The 17853-nt window shown below is 45.7% G+C and overlaps 1 pseudogene; it reads left to right on the top strand.

Moving 5' to 3' along the window:
• The first annotated feature begins 2466 nt into the window (after positions 1-2466).
• LOC131402012 (peroxynitrite isomerase THAP4-like) lies at positions 2467-6258 on the top strand (annotated as a pseudogene).
• The last annotated feature ends 11595 nt before the right edge of the window (positions 6259-17853 follow it).

Genomic DNA, 17853 nt, shown 5'->3' on the forward strand with positions numbered 1-17853 from the left:
CCTCGTTATGACCAACAAGGGCTGACAATTGCACCCAAGTCACCACTCTGCCTTCAGCTCCTGCTGCCCTTACCGGCTGTTCCCTGGCCACACTGGCCTCCTTGCTGCTCCCAGAGCAGGCCACTCCCCCTTCCTCCTGCACTGCTTTTGGGCCTTGTTCAAAACCTACCTCTGAGACCTTTCCTGGCCCTCCTGGCTACAACTCCACCCCCCTCCAGCCTGGCACACATCACTCTCCCACATGAGCCACACCATTGGTGTCACATCCAGAATGTCACCGAGGGCATCCTTTTTGCGTTTTCTTCACTTCTCTGCCCCTAGGGTCTAGAACAATGCATGACACAAACCATGCACTGAATAAGAAATGTAGCTTAATGAATGGATAACTATAAAAACAATCAGGAACTGCATAACCCTTGGGCAAGAAAGGCCAAATCTGTAAGAACACCAGGGGCCAGGGGAGGCTGGTCCATTAATCAGCCCTAAAAGGACAGACAGCATCATGTTAGAAAGAAAACTCCCCACCACATCCTACAAATACCATACGTTTTTATCAGCATCAACAGAGGCTTTCAAATGCCAACACCTTTTCTACTTTGAAGCAGCCTCCAGTATCCCATTACCAATCATCATGCGCCTTCTCCTAACTTTAACATGATGACTTTCATATCTAAGGTAATATGACTGACATTAAACTGTGTTTCCTACCTTAATCAAGTCTCTCCTGGGAATGGTCGTAGGTATGGAAGCAGTAATAACCTGAGAACACATGGAGAAGTAAATAATTCTATTCCTTCCCCCACCATGTGCCCCCAGCAAACAGTACAACACTGTCTGATTCTTCGTCTTTTTTAAACAAACTTCACAAGAAATACATCTGCTGAACACGCTCCTTTGGAAGTCAGGGCTACTGTTTCCTCCAGCCACCTAACACGTTTAAGTGGCCAGATGCCACAAACCATTGAAATATTGCCTACAAGTCTACTGTACAGTTCCCAAACTGAGATTTCAGTAAACTTATGTTGCAGCTGCCAGGAAAAGAAAAAGGAAGCAAAAACAATGTCATCCATGAAGACAGGTGGAATTAAACCAAATGGAAGTCTTCCTTGACAGATGCAGGGATACTTGAAAGCAAATCACTCCTTACAAGGAATGAGGGAACTAAAATTGCTGTGGGAAGAAAAAGAGAGTCCGTGTACAAATGCTTTCAAGGCAACTTGCAGAAATCCATAATATCTTGCCGGCAAAAATTAATAAACTTTGTCTCCTCTGGAGCAGAAGCACGCTAGTGATAGTGCTCAGGGCAGGCCACCCCAAGATGCACCACTCTGGCGTGTGGATTATTTTGAGCTGAAGACAATAAAGACTCAGAACACTCAGGAAGAACATTTGCGTTTCCCCTCCCAAACCTCCTAAAGAATTTAACATAGAAGACCTGTTTCAGGAAGGAGCCAATATCATATGATGGCTGTAATATAATGTAAAATAGATGTTACAATAGGAAAGGCACCAAAAATCCCATTTTATCAAAATGTCTGTCTCTCCCTGGCCACAGTCTCTATAGCTTGCCCTGAAAAGAGTTGTCAGACAAACGTTTACATTTCTATCTCCACATGAATTGTCTTCTTCCCCTCTGAAATCCCAAACCACTACCCCTCCAACACCTTTCATGCCTTTAGCTACAATACAATACTTAAGCAAGCAGCTTAGACTGAATGACGAGCTGCTCATTCCCGAGTTTCTCCCGTGTATACATGTTATTAAACTTGGTATTATTTTGTTCTGCTGACCTGTCTTTTCATTATTTGGGCAGCCATAAGAACCTTAAGGGAAAGGGCAGAGGAGGATTCTCCCTCCTGCCCAACACTAGCATTGACCAAAGCACCAATACCTGACCCTGCCCCCCAACGCATTGTATTAGCACCCCAAGAAGTTAAGGCCCAATGACATGGATTGTTTCTCTTTCTCATCACAGAAAAAGAAGTTGGAATGATCTATCTGTAAACAAAATCATGCATGTATTGCGAGCATTGGAGTAGTATCATCCCCTTCAGCCTACAACATAACTTCAGAGGAGTTAGAGAGCTTCCACTTCTTAACTCCTGGAGGGGAAGGAAAAAGCCTCCCAAGAACCAGCACCTCAGCCCCGCTCAGCACCCTACCTCCCCTCTCTGACGCCCCACTGCCCATCCTGCCCCAGTGGCCGTGGGTCTGTCAGGCTGGTGCCCCAGCCCACCCGGCACCGCCCCTTCCCTCCTCGACCCCCCACTGCCCCTCTTGCCCCAGCGGCTGTGGGCCTGTCAGGCTGGCGCTCCAGCCCTGCCCTGCACCCCTGGCTCCCCTCCCTGATGCCTTGCTGCCCCTCCTGCCCTAGCGGCCGTGGGCCTGTCAGGCCGGCGCCCCAGCCCCGCCCAGTGCCACCCCTCCCCTCACCGACACCCCACTGCCACTCCCTCCCCAGCGGCCATGGGCCTGTCAGGCTGGCGCCCGAACACCGAGAGTGGAGGAAAAGAGTGTCCAGACCCGCAGGGACCAGGCTGTCAGATGCACCGGTCTCACTACGGAAGCCACCCCTGCCCACTCCCCATGAGGACCGGCTCCACCCCACAGCCTCACTCCAAACTGCGCCGGCCAGTCCCAGCAGCTGAGGGCCCAGGCAAGTGCAGCCTCCCAGGCCGCCAGGCACAGGTGCGCCCTCACCTGCATCCCTCTTCCCACTGCCCCAGAAAATGAGCGCAATGCGATGGGCAGCCGCTGGGGCCAATTCGGCAGAGCAACGCGGGCAGGGCCGGAAGTGGGCTGAAGTGCGTCATTCGCCATCTTGACGTACGGCGATTCCCCTCATGGAGGGCCAGCCGCACTCTCGCTCCCCTGCGGTCTGCATCCTTCACTCAGAACACCGCAGCAGCAATCCATCGGGACAGCCAAACAAACGAGTTTGGGCAGTGCAACCCTGGGATGGGTGCATCAGCCGGCATTTTGCCTAGGCCCGCAGGCACGGCCATCTTGCTTTACTGAGGACGGACGGGTGCATGCCACCATCTTGTCATCCTGTGGGGTGTGGGGACCAGCTCCCACATGCTGCAGAGTATCACTGCGAGCCCTTGACCTTGTGGCAGTCCTGCTGTGGGGTAGTGAGAATGGGGCCAGAGCCTGGTGGCGCGACAGCCTGAGGCCCGGGGTGGTGATCGCTGCACTGCCGTGAACTGCTCCCACCACCGGCAATGAGGAGAAACTGCTGCCGTCTTCCACAGGTAACTGGCTGCCACCGCCTGGTCAGCCCCCCTCGCGGTTCAGCCTGAGGCAGGCAGTACTCTTTGCTTGGGGCCTCTGGGCTGGTCCAGCGGGTGAGTCAGCGCCGGGCACTGTGTCACCTTGGTCTGTGCCACCATCTCTGCTCTGGGTGCCTCGGGCCACTGTGGCCTCCCCATGGCCACCAGCACCCACCTTATGGCCTGTACCACCCTCTCAGTCCCACCCCATGACCACCCTACTCTCCATTGGTTCAGTCTGGGGCTAACAATGTCGAGAAACAGGGTATTCTGGAAAGGCTCTTCCTTAGCTCACTGTCTTCTGGCATTTACTATGACTTTCCTGCTCTTTTCATGGCCGGGAGCCTGCCTTGATCTCTGTGATCAGGAATGTAGCTGAGCAAATGTAGCTTGTACCTGCTGGATGAATACACTTCCCAGTTGCTCTGTTGCTAGAAGAGTCCTAGCAGTGCAGGGAAAGGTGGCTCTGCACTGTAGGTGAGTCCTGGAGAGGCATCTGACAGTGGACTCTGCATCTGACAGCATCCTGGGTGGTGGAGGGCACGGCCCACTCCTCACCCGGGGGCTTACCCTGGGGACTCAGGGAAGGGGCTCCTCTCTTCACTTCTTTGGGCTCCCACAGCGTGGTGAGGAGTTTGCCTGCCCCCTGGCCTGGCTCCCTTCATGAGGGAGCCAGAAGCATGAGGGCTTCTGTAATTCAGCCAGTTCAGTGAGTCCTTTCCTACGGACTCCAAACTGGAGGTCCCAGAACAGTGCACTGAAGACATTTTACTTTGAAAATCTCCTGGCAGATACTTTTGTTTTGCTTTGCATGTTCTTGTTGAATTTTGAAAGACCTGAATGCCACTTGTTGTCTGTAGAATTATTGAAGGTTTACAGTGGTTTGTTCTAAGTAGGAAGTTGTTACAATCTATCCAAAGAACTAGTAACATGAGCTTGTTTCAGAGGTCAGCCACCATGCTTTCTTGACGGTTTCCTTCAGAGACTGTGAACCAAAAGTTTTGTTACTGTTTTTGAGAATGAAGCAAAGCACTGCAGAGAAGGTTGCTGTTGGCATGAGTCATGATCTAACATGGTCTGGGGGCAAAGGAGGTGGTGGTCCTTTGGTAACTAGTCACAAAGCATTGAGAAAGGTTAGAAAGTCATGTTGCTTGGAACTCCCTGAGGACCTAGTATCCACCCGGTCTGGTCCACAGCGGCCTCAGGGGGGTTAGATGACCTCAGGTGGAGCAGAAAGCCCTTGAGAGAGACACCCCCAACCCCCCACATGCACAGTTTGGTCTAAATAGAGATTTTACCTTAATGAGGAGAAGAGATTATGAAGTGTCTTGCTCAGTACCTTTCAGGGTCTGGTTGCTTTGTACAGGGAACAGCTTGCCTCCTGGTAGGGTGAGGACAGGAGGAACACAGAACCACAACCCTTGGGGCTGACCTTCTCTTGGCGGCAGTCCCACATACCACAGCTGCTTGAGCAGAGCTGGGGCCAGGCGCCCTGCTGAGTGCCTGGGAGGCTCTGCTGTCTGACACCTGGCCTGGCTTTGAAATAGGGGGACCAACCCTCCCCGTTTTAGCACCCAAAGTCCTGCATCCCAGGGACAGCAGTAGAGTTGAGCAGCCATGAGCTTCTAGGAACTATATCTGAGGCTTCCTGAAGTCTTTCCTTTTGTCTTGATGCCATCCTGTGCTATCTGCCTGAGTGTCTGTGTCCCTACAGGGCACTTAACACAGCCTGGGAGGAGGTCTTCACCTTTCTTCCTCCTCTGCCTTACAGACAGTCAGTTTCTTAGGGTAGACAGTGGGTCTTTCATCTTTCTATTCCAGTAATAACTTGCAAGCAGAAGGTGTTCCTTAAATCTTTACTAAAGGTTTAAATGGGTAAAGCAGCTACAGGTGTCGGTGTTCCCAAAAACACTTGTTTTGTTTCTATAGTTGATTATTTTAGGGGTAGACATTTAATTTTTTCTTTTTAATTTCTTTTCCATTTATTCTTGCAGACTCCACATAAAGGGCTCAAAACATCTTGTTCAGTGGTTAAAAGCTGTTCACAGGGATGACTGGAACCCACTAAGCATTCTTTCATCTGTAGTGAATGTTTCACCAAAAAACGCTCTTTGAAAGGCTGGAGGGTCAGTACTACATGCTCAAGCCATGGCCGTGCCCTCCATCTACCACCTGACTGAGAAGGGGGAGCTGAAGGCCATGGCCACCCCAGGAAAAAGGACACCAGGAAGGCCGCCGGGGGCCTGAGGAACATGCGAGTGAAGCAGATGGGAAAGGAGCTGCAGGTTCATCGTTGTCTTCGAGGGAAAACTGAGGGCCCAGCCGGGGTCCCGCAAGTTGAAGCGAGCACCCGAGGCTGCCCAGGAAGCCGCCAGTCGGGAGCAGGTGCAGAGTATCTGGAAGGAACTGCAGGAGACAGTGTGGCCTCCACAGGGTCAGGCAGCCAGGGAGATGCAAACACGTCTGCTATAGATGCTGGCGATGAGACCCCCCTCTTCCCTGCCAGGGCCTCTTAGGTAAGAGTGGTATTTCCGTGGGTGACTTTATCCCTCAGAATCTGGGGTGTGCAGATTTATTGGCTGGCAACCTTCTTACAGTTTCTTCTCAGAACACAGTCGAGAGAGACCATCTGTCCCCCGAGAGGCTGTTGACTGAAAGAGGCTGAAGAGAGATGTGGAGCCCAGCTGCAGAGGGACCAGCCTTGAGCCTGACGAGGGCTTGGCCCAGACCCCCAAGTTCAACATTCACAATGATGCCTCAGAAACCCTCCCAGAGCCCCTCCACCCTCCAACTGATGTCACCCTGAAGCCAGACACAGAAGCTGTGCAGGACGAGCACAGCGACACCAGCCCCACGTCCCTCAGCGGGGTCATCCTGTCAGCACTGGGGGCCCAAGCACTCCTCGACTCGCTGCACTCCTACTGCTTCTGCTCCAGGGGGAACAGGACACGGGTGCTGCCTGCGGGAGCAGGTGGAGAAGGACTGAGAGCTGAAGAGGGGGAGGCGCTGACAGCCAGGTGCACACTGCAGGAAGAGCTGGACGAGCTGAAGGGAGGGGCTCCCTGCCTTAGCAGCCTGGTGCCCCCCGCCGAGGTCAGTCCCAGTGCTCGGGGCTCCCCCACTGCCTGCTCATCATGAGGGGTTTCCTGCTCCACAGCAGACGGCCCCTGAGCACTTCTGTGTGCAGCATGCCTGCTGCTGTCTTGGGAGAAGGCTCTGCTGCTGGTAGCCGCCCCTTGCAGACAGGGAGCCCAGGCTGCAGAGCTCACCCCGCTCGCTCTAGGGCGCTCGAGAGGCAGAGGTAGTTGTCAGGGTTTAGCAGGTGGGAAAGGAGGCATTGCAGGTCAGCTGGGAAAGCCAGACCTACCCAATGAATGGTGTCTGGATCGTTGTTTTTCCACTTGAACAGGAGAAAAATCAGCTTCTGTTGCATCCCTCACACAAATGTAAATTCCAAAGAGTTAGGATCTAAATGTGAAATAAAATTGACATAGTAAACTATTAGAAAAGTTATAGGAGACTCTTAAAGTCATGGGGAGGTTCTTTCCATTCATGTTTTAATGAATATCCTTGAACTGAAGTCATTTTGAGCACTTTAATAATTTCTTTAAAATTTGAAACATGTTTTTGAGTAGAGTACATTCTCTTTTGTAAAAATTAAAACACTAGAGAAATACATAAGCTAAGAAGTGGTAAAAACTCCTATTTCTCACCTACCTCCCAACTTTTATTCCTTGTCGGTAGTAAAATTTGGTGTGTAATCTCCTTGACTGTTCCCTGTGCTTTACTTGCATATTTCTCTACCTGTATGAATAGGTTGGATATATTTTTGGTGTGTTTATTGGCTATGTTTCTGATTTTCCCACTCTTTTACATTTTAGTACTTGTAAACATTGGTTTCTCGATATTCCTTACATATTGAGGGTACTATCTTTTGCCTGTTATACATCCATGGAGAACATTTCCCTACCACATTGTTCATTTAATCTGGATCAGTGCTTGTCTTCTCAGATGTCAGTAACACTTCAGGAGGGAAACGGCTCTATGTGACAGGCTGTTCAAGACCTCCAGGACCGCCAAGGCAACAACCATTAGGACAACACAAAACAAGAAACAAAACCCATCCCGCTTGTTTCCAGGTGCATCCCGGGGGAAGGACAGCTCCAGTTGAGGACCGCTGATGTCCTGGTCAGAGTTATCCCCTATGTTCTCCTATCACGTTAAAGCTGTTTCTGTAGTTTGTTGTACCTGATGGTACAGTTTGGTGCCTTTGTCTGTTCCTCTTGGTCAGACTGCACAAGGTTTCTCACTGTTACAGGTCTTTCCGGAGAGCCAGCCCTTAACTCCATTGCTTAGGTCTACGTTGTTGTTCCTGCCTCGTGAATACTCACTTCATTCTGCTGTTGTTGGTTTTATTATGGTGTTGTTCTGGCTCCTGGAGGGAAGTGCTCAGCTTCTTCATATAGAGTTGATATTCTCTGATACCTGCAGTGGAGGTTATGTCCCTTCTTCTGTCCCTTAGTCTCCACTCCATGGATTTACCTCATGCTTCTCTCAGTGCTGTTCATTTCTAAAGAGTCTGTCCTGTCTGTCTGGATCCCCTCTGTAACCTGAGAGATTTAGAAGGGTGTGGACAGATTTTCAGATGGATAGGTTGGGGGAGGGGAGCCAATATTTTGTGATTATTTTTTACTTTTATTGCTTTAAGATCCGGTAATATGGTCACTTATAGATTTCTGCTTTTTGGACTCCTTAGAGATTTCATTGTGGCTTAGCACACAGTCCATTGTGGTGACTGTTTCATTGTGGTTTGAGGAGAATGTTTCCTCACCACTAGTTTCTTATGTTGTTGTCCCTCAGGCTGAGGCTAGATCTAGCTTTTTTGTGTTTGTCAACAGATCTGTTTCCTAACTTACTGTATCACTTGACCTGTGGATTTCTAAGAGAGGTAAGGTAGGTTTCCCTGTGATTCTGGAGGTGCCTGTGTCTTCTTGTTTGTCCAGTTTTGCTTTATGTTTCAAGACCATATTGTTAGGTGCATAAGTGTCCCTGACTGTTATCAACACAGAAAACCCCTGTTTGTCCCATTTAAAGTCTTATTTCTTTATCGCCTTATTTTCAACCATATTATACCTTTATTTTATAACTATATTTTAACTCAACTTGAGATCCTTCATGTTTTTCTAGAGCAACTTGATCCATTTACAATTGTGATTATTGATAAATTGGAATTTGAGTCTACCCTTCAATTTAATTTCTAATTTATTAGGCTTTCTCATGATTTTTCTCTTCTTCTAGTGGGTGTCTTTCAGCTTTTAGGAGCAACGATTTCTGCTTCTTTTTCTGTAAATGCTTAGAGTTGATCAGTTCCTGTGTTCTACACTCCCGACTCATCACCTTCCACTCCCCAGCTTGAGAGGGTCTGATCCTAGTTCTGTTTTCCCCATCATGCAACCATGATTGGATGTAAGTATACGTTTTATTGGTTACTTTGTTCACCACTATTTATTGTATCCAAAGTTTTCCTCTTTTTTGGAAATATTTGATGCTGTTTTGGAACTCATATGACAGCAACATTTTGAGAGGAATCGAGTCTGAGATACTCCTTAGGTGCTGATGCTGGGGAGCTAGCACATAAGCTCTTAAAGTTGCATCGGTGTGTCTGCAGAGTCAGGCTGAGGTCAGAGATGTTTAAAAACGTGGAATTGAATGTGGTTTCCTGGAGACACTGCAGCTATGGAAGGGCCCCGGGCCCAGCCTAGGAGCAGGCAGTGTTTGCAGAGGTGCAGCTGAAGAGGGTCCAGGAAAGGAGACTGAAAGAGTGGAGCACGGAGTTGCAGGAGCCACAAGGGGAAAAGGGTATGGCAGAAAGGAGGGGTGCACAGCTGGGTGGGATACAGCTCTGATCAGAATGGAGAGAAGATGGCTGGATTCGGCCACATGGGATCACGGGTGACCTCAGTCTCCTTGAGAGGGTGGGAATGAAGCTGGGTCTGGAGTGGGGGAAGGGGGCCATGGGAGGGCAGTAGGGATGAGACACTTTACTTAAGAGGTTTAGCCATGAAGGGGAGTCGGGAAGTGGACAATAGCCAAAAGGGAGCATGCGTCCAAGGGAGAGTTTGTTTGTAAGGTGGAGATGAGCTAACAGTTGCTGCAGTTAGGACCGGATGGAGAGGAGGAGCCTGAGGGCCCGGGGGGAGCGTACTGGGCCCTGAGGAGGTGCAGGGCTGGGCTCCGCTGACTGGGCAGGTGCAGAGAGCAAGAGGACTGATGTGCTGGTGGAAAGGGCGCCCTGCGCCTCTGCTCCTGTATTCCTGGAGTGTGAGGTGGGCAGTGTCTGGGAGTGGAGGGGCGATGCAGGAGGTGTTAGATGAGCGGCAGGGGGAGGACGGGGAGGAGGAGAGGGCGCCCTGGCTTGGTCTCCATGTCCCACACGGAGCTTCTCACTGGGGTCCCCGGTCACCAGCTGCTGTCTCTCTTTGATGTCTTCCTCAAAATGTCGGCTCTCTTGATGGTTCCCAGGGCTATTATGAATTTGTTCATCAATGAAAGAATCTTTGGGTCATTTTTTAAGGATTTTATGTCAAAGGGGCTCTACATATGTTTATTCAATCCATCATCTTTATCCAATCCCTTTGTTTTTGGACAGATTTTGTACAACAAAGGAGCCGGGCCAGTGGCCTGCAGGTTTCAGGGATCAGGAGGTTTGCCCTCCAGAAAGCCAGTGCTGATTGGCATTCTCACAGGACGTGGTGCTGTCTCCCTGAGCCTGCTCTAAGTGTGGTTGTCATGACGTTGTAAATCCTAGGGCAGTCCTATCAGGGCCCATCATTAACATTTCTGTGACCAGTGAGGGCGAACATTTTTCCGTGATCATTATCTGTCATTTCCCTGACTGTGCTGTCACCTGCCTTCCTCACTGAGCTCCGAATCTTCCTGATGGAACCAGGACGTTCACTCTCTATCCAGTGTGATTGCACGTTCCCTCAGTGTGCCCCTTGAGTACTTGCTTCAAAAATATCTGTTTTCTTCACATTCTTTGATTCCTTCTACGTATAATCTAGATTTAATCTGGAGCTTTAAAAATGTTTTATTGTGGAAGACATTGAACATACACAAATCAAAGAGATAATTGTGATAGCCCCCCATGTCCCTATTACCCAGCTTCAACATTTATCAGTATTCTGATATTCTTGTTTTCTCCATATTTCTACCCACTCCCTACCTCCCATTGATTAATTTTTAATTAATAGATTGTTTTTTAGGAAAGTTTTAGATGGACAGAGAAATTCAGCAGATAGTGCAGAGCATTTCTCCCTCCTCCCTCACAGTTTCCCCTACTGTTAACATCTTGCATGACCACCTGTGTTAGTGCGGCTCATTCCTTACAAGTGAGGAGCTGATGCTGCTACAGTGTTCGTAACCATGTGCGTGGTTTACGTTAAGGTTCACTGTCTCGCTGTCACGTACTTGGATTTTGACAAATGCATAATCTCATGTATCCACCATGACAGTATCCTACAGAAGAGTTGGATTGCCCTAAATTCCCTGTGCTCTGCCTCTTAATCCCTTGCCTTCCAACTCGTGGCAACTCTGATCTTTATACTGTTTCTATGGTTTTGCCTTGTCTAGAATGTCGTGTAATTGCAATATATGAAAACTACAGAACAGAGTATATAGCCTTTTCCACTTGGGTTCTTTCACTTAGCAGTATGTATTTAAGAGTCCACTATGTCTTTTTGTGGCTTGAGAGCTAATTTCTTTTTTTTTTTCCTTTTTGTATATTGAGTTAAAATATACATAACAAAAAGTGTGCCATCTTAACCATTTTTAAGTGTGTACTTCAGTGGCTTTAAATACATTTACGCTGTTGCACAGTCATCACCACCATTCATCCCCGTAACTCTTATAAATCTGAAACCCTATACCTATTAAACAATAACTCTCCCTTCTCCCCTCCCCCCAGCCCTTGGCAGCCACCATTCCACTTTCCATCTCTGTGATTTTCACTAGTCTCCCTTCCTGATGTTAGTAGAATCATACAATATTTATCTTTTTTCTGACTGGCTTATTTCTGTTAGCATAATGTCCCAAAGGTTAATCCATGTGTAGCATATTGCAGAATTTGCTTCCTTTGTAATGCTGGATAATATTCTGTTGTATGGATATACTACATTTTGTGTATCCATTCATGTGTCAGTGGACATTGGGGTTGCTTCCACATTTTAGCTATTGTGAATAATATTGCTATAAACATGGGTATACAAATATCTCTTCAAGGCTCTGCTTTCAGATCTTTTGGGTGTATATCCAGAAGTGGAATTCCTGGATCATGTGATAATTCTATGTTCAATTTTTTGAGGAACATCCATACTGTTTTCCATAGCAGCTGCTCCATTTTACATTCCTATCAACAGCATACACGTGTTCCCATTTCACCGCATCCTGGCCAACATTTGTTGTTTTCTGTCTTTCCTGTAGCACTCATCTTAGTGGGTGTGAGGTGGTGTCTCATTGTGGTTTTGATTTGCATTTCTCTAATGATTAGTGTTGTTGAGCGTCTTTTAATGTGCTTATATGCCATTCATAAGTATTTGGAGAACTGTCTCTTCCAGTCCTTTGCCCATATCTGAATTGGCTTGTTTTTCAGTTGTTTAGTTTTAAGACATCTCTGTATATTGTGGATACCAGTCTCTTGTCAGAAATATGATTTGCAAATATTTTCTCCCACTCTGTGCATTGCCTTTTTACACTATGGACAGTGCCTCTTGATGTACCAACTTATACAATTTTCATGGAGTCCAATTTGTCCATTGTTTTTCTTTTGTTACCTGTGCCTTTGGTGTCATATCCAAGAAATCATTGGCAAGTCCGGTGTCATAAAGATTTTGTCCTGTTTTCTTCTAAGAGTTTTCTTATTTTAGGTCTTACATTTATGTCCTTGAGTTAATTTTTGCATATGGTATTGGATGATGGTCCAAGTTCATTCTTTTGCATGCAGATATACAGTTTTCCCTGCACCATTTGTTGAAAAGAAGCCTTTCTCCATTGCATGGTTTGGCACCCTTGTCAAAAATCACTTGACCATATATGTGAGGGTTTGTTTCTGGGCTGGCTATTCTATGCCATTGGTCTCTATGTCTGTCTTTATGCCAATACCATACTGTTGATTACTGTGGCTTTGTAGTAAGTTTTGAAATCAGGAAATGTGAGTCCTCCAGTTTTGTTCTTCTTTTCCAGGATTGTTTTGGCTATTCTGAGTCCCTTGAGATTCCATGTGAATTTTAGGACGAGTTTTTCTATTTCTGCAAAAAAACATCATTAGGATTTGGATAGGGATTACATTGAATCTGTAGACTGCTTTGGGTTATACTGACACTTTAACAATACTAAACCTTCCAATCCATGAATATGGGATGTGTGTTCATTTATGAATGTCTTCTTTAATTTCTTTCTGAAATGTTTTGTAGTTTATATGGTGCAAGCCTTTCACCTCCTTGGTTAAGTTGATTCCTAAGCATGTTATTCTTTCTGATATAAATGAATTGTTTTTGTAATTTCCTTTTCAGAGAGCTCCTGGTTCATGTATAGAAATGCAAGTGATTTTTGTGTATTGACTTTGTGTCCTGCTACTTTCCTGAACTCATCTGTTAGATCAAACGTCTTTTTGTGGAGTCTTTCAGATTTTCTACATATGAGATGATATCATCTTCAAACAGAGACCGTTTTACTTCTTTCTTTCCAATTTGGATGCCTTTTATTTATTTATTTTTATTGCCTCATGGTTCTGGCTTGAACTTTCAGTACTGTGTTGAATAGAAGTGGTGAAAGTGGGCATCCTTGCCTTGTTCCTGATCTTAGAGCTTTCAGGAAAAGCTTTCAGTCTTCCATCACGAGTTTTGTGTTTGCTGTGTGTTTTTCCTCCTATTCCTTGTTTCTCGGGTGTTTTATCATGAAAGGGTGTTGAATTTTGTCAAATGGTTTTTCTGCATCAATCGAGATGGTCATGTTTTTTCCCCTTCATTTTCTTGATGTTGCATTTTACATTGATCGATTTTTGTATGTTAATCTACTCGTATATCAGGAATAAATTTCACTTGGTGGTAGTGTATAATTCTTTTAATACGCTGTTGAATTCAGTTTGTTAGTATTTTGTTGAGGATATTTGCATCTATGTTCATCAGGGGTAATGGTCTATAATTTTATTTTCTTTTAGTGTCCTTGTCTAGTGCTGGTATCAGGGTAATGCTGGCCTCGTAAAGTGAGCTTGGAAGTGTTCCCTCTTTTTCAATATTTGACAGAATGTAAGAAGTCTTGTTTTTAATACTTCTTTATATGTTAGGTAGAATTCACCAGTGCAGTCATCTGGTCCTGGGTTTTACTTTGTTGAGAGAGTTTTTTTTTAGATTTCTTTAAATATTAGTGACATATAGTTTCTTATATACTGTGGATATTAACCCCTTTAGTTTGCCAATTATTTCATTTGCTGTGCAGAAGATTTTTAGATTGATGTCATCAAACTTAAGTTTTACATTTGTTGTTTGCACTTTTGATGTTATATCCAAAAAAATCCTTGTCAAAACGAGTTTCTTGGGGCTGTTTTCTCTATATTTTCTTCTAGTTGTTTTATATTTGGTGTCTTGCATTTAAGTCTTTAATTCAATTTGGGATTATTTATAGAGTGGTGTAAAATAGGGATCCAATTTCAGTTTTCTGCATGTGGTTATTCAGTTTTCCCAACACCATTTATTGTAGAAACTGTCTGTTCCCCATGGAGTCTTCTTAGCTGACTAGTCAAGTGTTAGCAAAGTGTATGTGTGTGGTTTTATTTCTGGCCCTTGATTCTGTTCTATTGGTCTATGTGTCTCTTTTTATGCCTGTATCATACCGTTTTTACTACTATAGATTTGTAATAAAATTTGAAATCAGGAATTGTGATTCCTTCAGGTTTTTATTTCTCAGGGTTGCTTTGGTTATTGGAGGTCTTTTGTGGATCCATATGAATATTAGGATTGTTTGTTCTACTTCTGTGAAAAATGTCATGGGAATTTTAATAGGAATTACATTGAATCTTGAGATGACATTGGGTAGCATGGATATTTTAACAATATTAATTCTTCTGATCCATGAACATAAGATATCTTTTCATTTCTCTGTGTCTTTGATTTCTTTCCTCAATGTCTTATAGTTGTCAGTGTCTAGATCTTTCACGTTCTTGGTTAAATTTATTTATGAGTATTTTACTGTTTTTGATGCTATTGTAAATAGGATTTTTTTCTTTATATCTTTTTTAGATAGTTCATTGTTAGTGTAGAGAAAGGCAACAGATTTCTATATGTTGATTTTGTCTCCTGCAGCTTGAGTGAATTCGTTTATTAGTCCTAACAGTTTGGGGGGGAGTCCTTAGGTATTTCTCTATATAAAATCATATCGTCTGCAAACAGAGACCACTTTGATTCTTCAGTTCTAATTTAGATGTATTTTATTTCTTTTCGTTGCCAAATGTCTCTGGTTGAGACTTGCAGCAGTATGTTGAAGAGTGGTGTTGAGACTGGGCACCCTTGTCTTGTTCTTTGTCTTAGCAAGAAAGCTTTCAACCTTTCACTGTTCAATATGATGTTAGCTGTGGGTTTTGTCATGTAAACCTTTTATTATGTTCAGGTATGTTCTTTCTGTAACCCTTTATTGAGAGTTTTTATCATGAAGGGCTGTTGAATTTTGTCAAACAGCTTTTTCTGCATCGATTGAGATTATTTTGTGATTTTTATCATTCATTCTATTAATGTGGTGTATCACATTCATTGATTTGCATCATGTTGAACTTGATCATGTTGTTTGATCCTTTTTTTGAGTTCAGATAGTTTTGTTATAATGTGTCTTGGAGAAGAAAGTTTTAGTTTGAAATTTTAGATTGACAGATTGGCTTCAGGACCTCGGATGTGTAAATCTCTCTCCAGATTTGGGAAGGTGTCAGCTGCTATTTTTTTTAAGTAAACACTCTTTTCCTTTATCCCTGTCTTCTCCTCTGGTACTTTAATAATGCTTATCTATTTCTTTTCATGGTATCCCATAATTCACACTGCCTTTCCCCGTTCCTATCCATTCCCATTTTTCTTTTTGCTCCTTTGACTGGATGATTACAAATGACACATCTCCTAGTTTACTAATTATTTCTTGTACATGGTTCAATCTGATTTAGAAGCTCTCTATTGAATTCTTCAGTTCAGTCATTATGTTCTTCAACTCTAGGATTTCTGTTTGTTTTTACTTGATGATTTCTGTTTCTATAATGAACTTCTCACTTGTTCATGCACTGTTTCCTTATTTCATTTAGTAGTCTATCTATGTTTTCTTAGAGTTTTGTGAATTTCTCAAAGAGGGTTGTTCTGAAGTCTTTGTCATATGGTTCCTATATCTCCATTGCTTGGTCAGTCATTGGAGTTTTATTCTTTTTCTTTGGTGGTGTCATGGGTTTTTGATTATTCATGATCCTTGTGGCCTTCCATTGGTGTCTGCAGATTTGAGGAAGTAGGCACCTCTTCCACTCTTTACAGACTGGTTTTAGCAAACCAAAGCCTTCACAGTCAGCCCATCTAGGGGTCCTGGGTAGGCCATCTGGTGGTGTCCAAGGGCAGGCTTGCTGCTGGAGTCCTTGGGCAGCCTGGTACTGGGGTGAGTGGAAATCTTGGGTCTACGGTGTTGTGTCTGGCCCTAGGCACAGCTGGGACCCTGAGATCTTGAGTAGCCTCACTGGAGCCTGGTTTGGCAGGTCCTCTTTGAGAGCCTGCAGCCAAAGGAGTCATCCAGGGCCATGAGAGTTCGCCAGTGCTGGGATGAGCTGAGAGCCTTGGTTCATGGGAGCTTGCCAGGAACCTAGCGCCACAAGAGACAGTTTGTGCTGGGGTAGGCCAGAAGTCTGGATTCCTGGGAGACTGCTGGGAGCCTGGGGCCACAGGAGCTGCCTGAGGCTGCAGAAGCCAGCAGGCACTGGGTCAAGATGGAAGCCTGGGTTCATGGGAACCTGCCAGTGCCTGGTGCCATGGAAGCTGCCTGGGGCTGCCTGAGACAGCAAGCACCTGGGTGAGCTGGGGGCCTGGTTTTGTGGGAGCCTGCCAGGAGCCTGGTTCCATGAGAGCTGTCTACAGCTGCTGGAACTGGTAGGAGGTGTGGTGAGCCATGGGCCTGAGTTCCCAGCAGCCCCTGGGGAGCCTGGTGCCATGGAATCTACCTGTGGTTGCTGGAGCCAGCAAGTGCTGGAGTGACGTGGGGTCTTGGGGGTGTGGGAGCCCACTCGGTGCCCTAGTACAGACTGCCTGTGGCTATGAGTGCTGCCTGTGGCTGCCTGGAGTAGGCAGGAACTTGGGTGAGCCAGGGTCTGGATTCACCAGAGCCCACCAGAAGCCTGGTTCCAAGGACACCACTTAGGGTCACAGGAGCCACCTTGGGCTGTTGAAGATGGCAGGCCCTAGGCTGAGATGGGGCCCTGGGTTCCCAGGAGCCTGGTGGGAGCCTGGTGTCAAGGATGCTGCTTGGGGCCGCCAGAGCTGGCATGCTCCAGGGTGAGCCAGGGGCCTGGATTTGCAGAAGCCTGCAGGGAGCCAGCTAGGTCCACAGGAGTCAGCCTGGCACTGGGGCAGGCTGGCTAAGGTCAGGCAGAGTGGAGAAGTCCCTTCTCGTTGGGAGGTATTTGATTACTGATTCAGTCTGCTTATTTGTTACTGATCTGTTCAAGATTTCTATTTCTTCATGATTCAGCTTTCGTAGGTTGTTTCTAGGAATTTGTCTATTTTGTCTAGGTTACGCAATTTATGAGTAGTTACACTAGTTCAGAATAGTCTCTTCTGATCTTTTTCTTTCTGAAGCATCAGTTGTAATGCCTCCTCTTTCATTTCTGATTTAGTTTGAGTCATTTCTCTTTGTTTTCCTAGATATTTTATGTAAGGGTTTCTCAATTTTATTTTTTCCAAAAGTCAACTTTTACTTTTATTGATCTTCCATACTGGCTTTCATTTTTTTTCCACTCTCCTCTTGGTGACTTCCATCCTTCTGCTAACTTTGGGTTTCATTTTTTCTTTTGTTAATGCTGTGTGTTGTAAGTCAGGTTGTTTCTTTGACATCTTTCTTCTCTTATAATGTACAAGTTTATCACTATAAACTTTCCTCTTAGTACTACTTTTGCTGCATCCTATAAGTTTTGATGTGTTTATTGTTTCTTTCTTTCTTTTTTTTTTTTTTGGTGAGGATGATTGGCCCTGTGCTCGTATCTGCCAATCCTCTTTTATTTATTTTTTGCTGAGGAAGACTGGCCCTGGGCTAACATCCGTGCCCATCTTCCTCCACTTTATATGGGACGCCGCCACAGCATAGCTTGCCAAGCGGTGAGTCAGTGCACACCCGTGATCTGAGCCGGCAAACGATGGGCTGCCGCAGTGGAGAGCACGCACTTAACTACTTGCGCCACCGGGCCGGCCCCTATTGTTTCTTTTTGTATGTTTTGAGCTATTTTCTAATTTCCCTTTTGATTTCTTCTTTGATCTACTTTTTTTGTGTGTGAGGAAGATCAGCCCTGAGCTAACATCCA

Source organism: Diceros bicornis, chromosome 4 (genome assembly GCF_020826845.1).
Source record: "Diceros bicornis minor isolate mBicDic1 chromosome 4, mDicBic1.mat.cur, whole genome shotgun sequence".
NCBI classification, from domain to species: domain Eukaryota; kingdom Metazoa; phylum Chordata; class Mammalia; order Perissodactyla; family Rhinocerotidae; genus Diceros; species Diceros bicornis.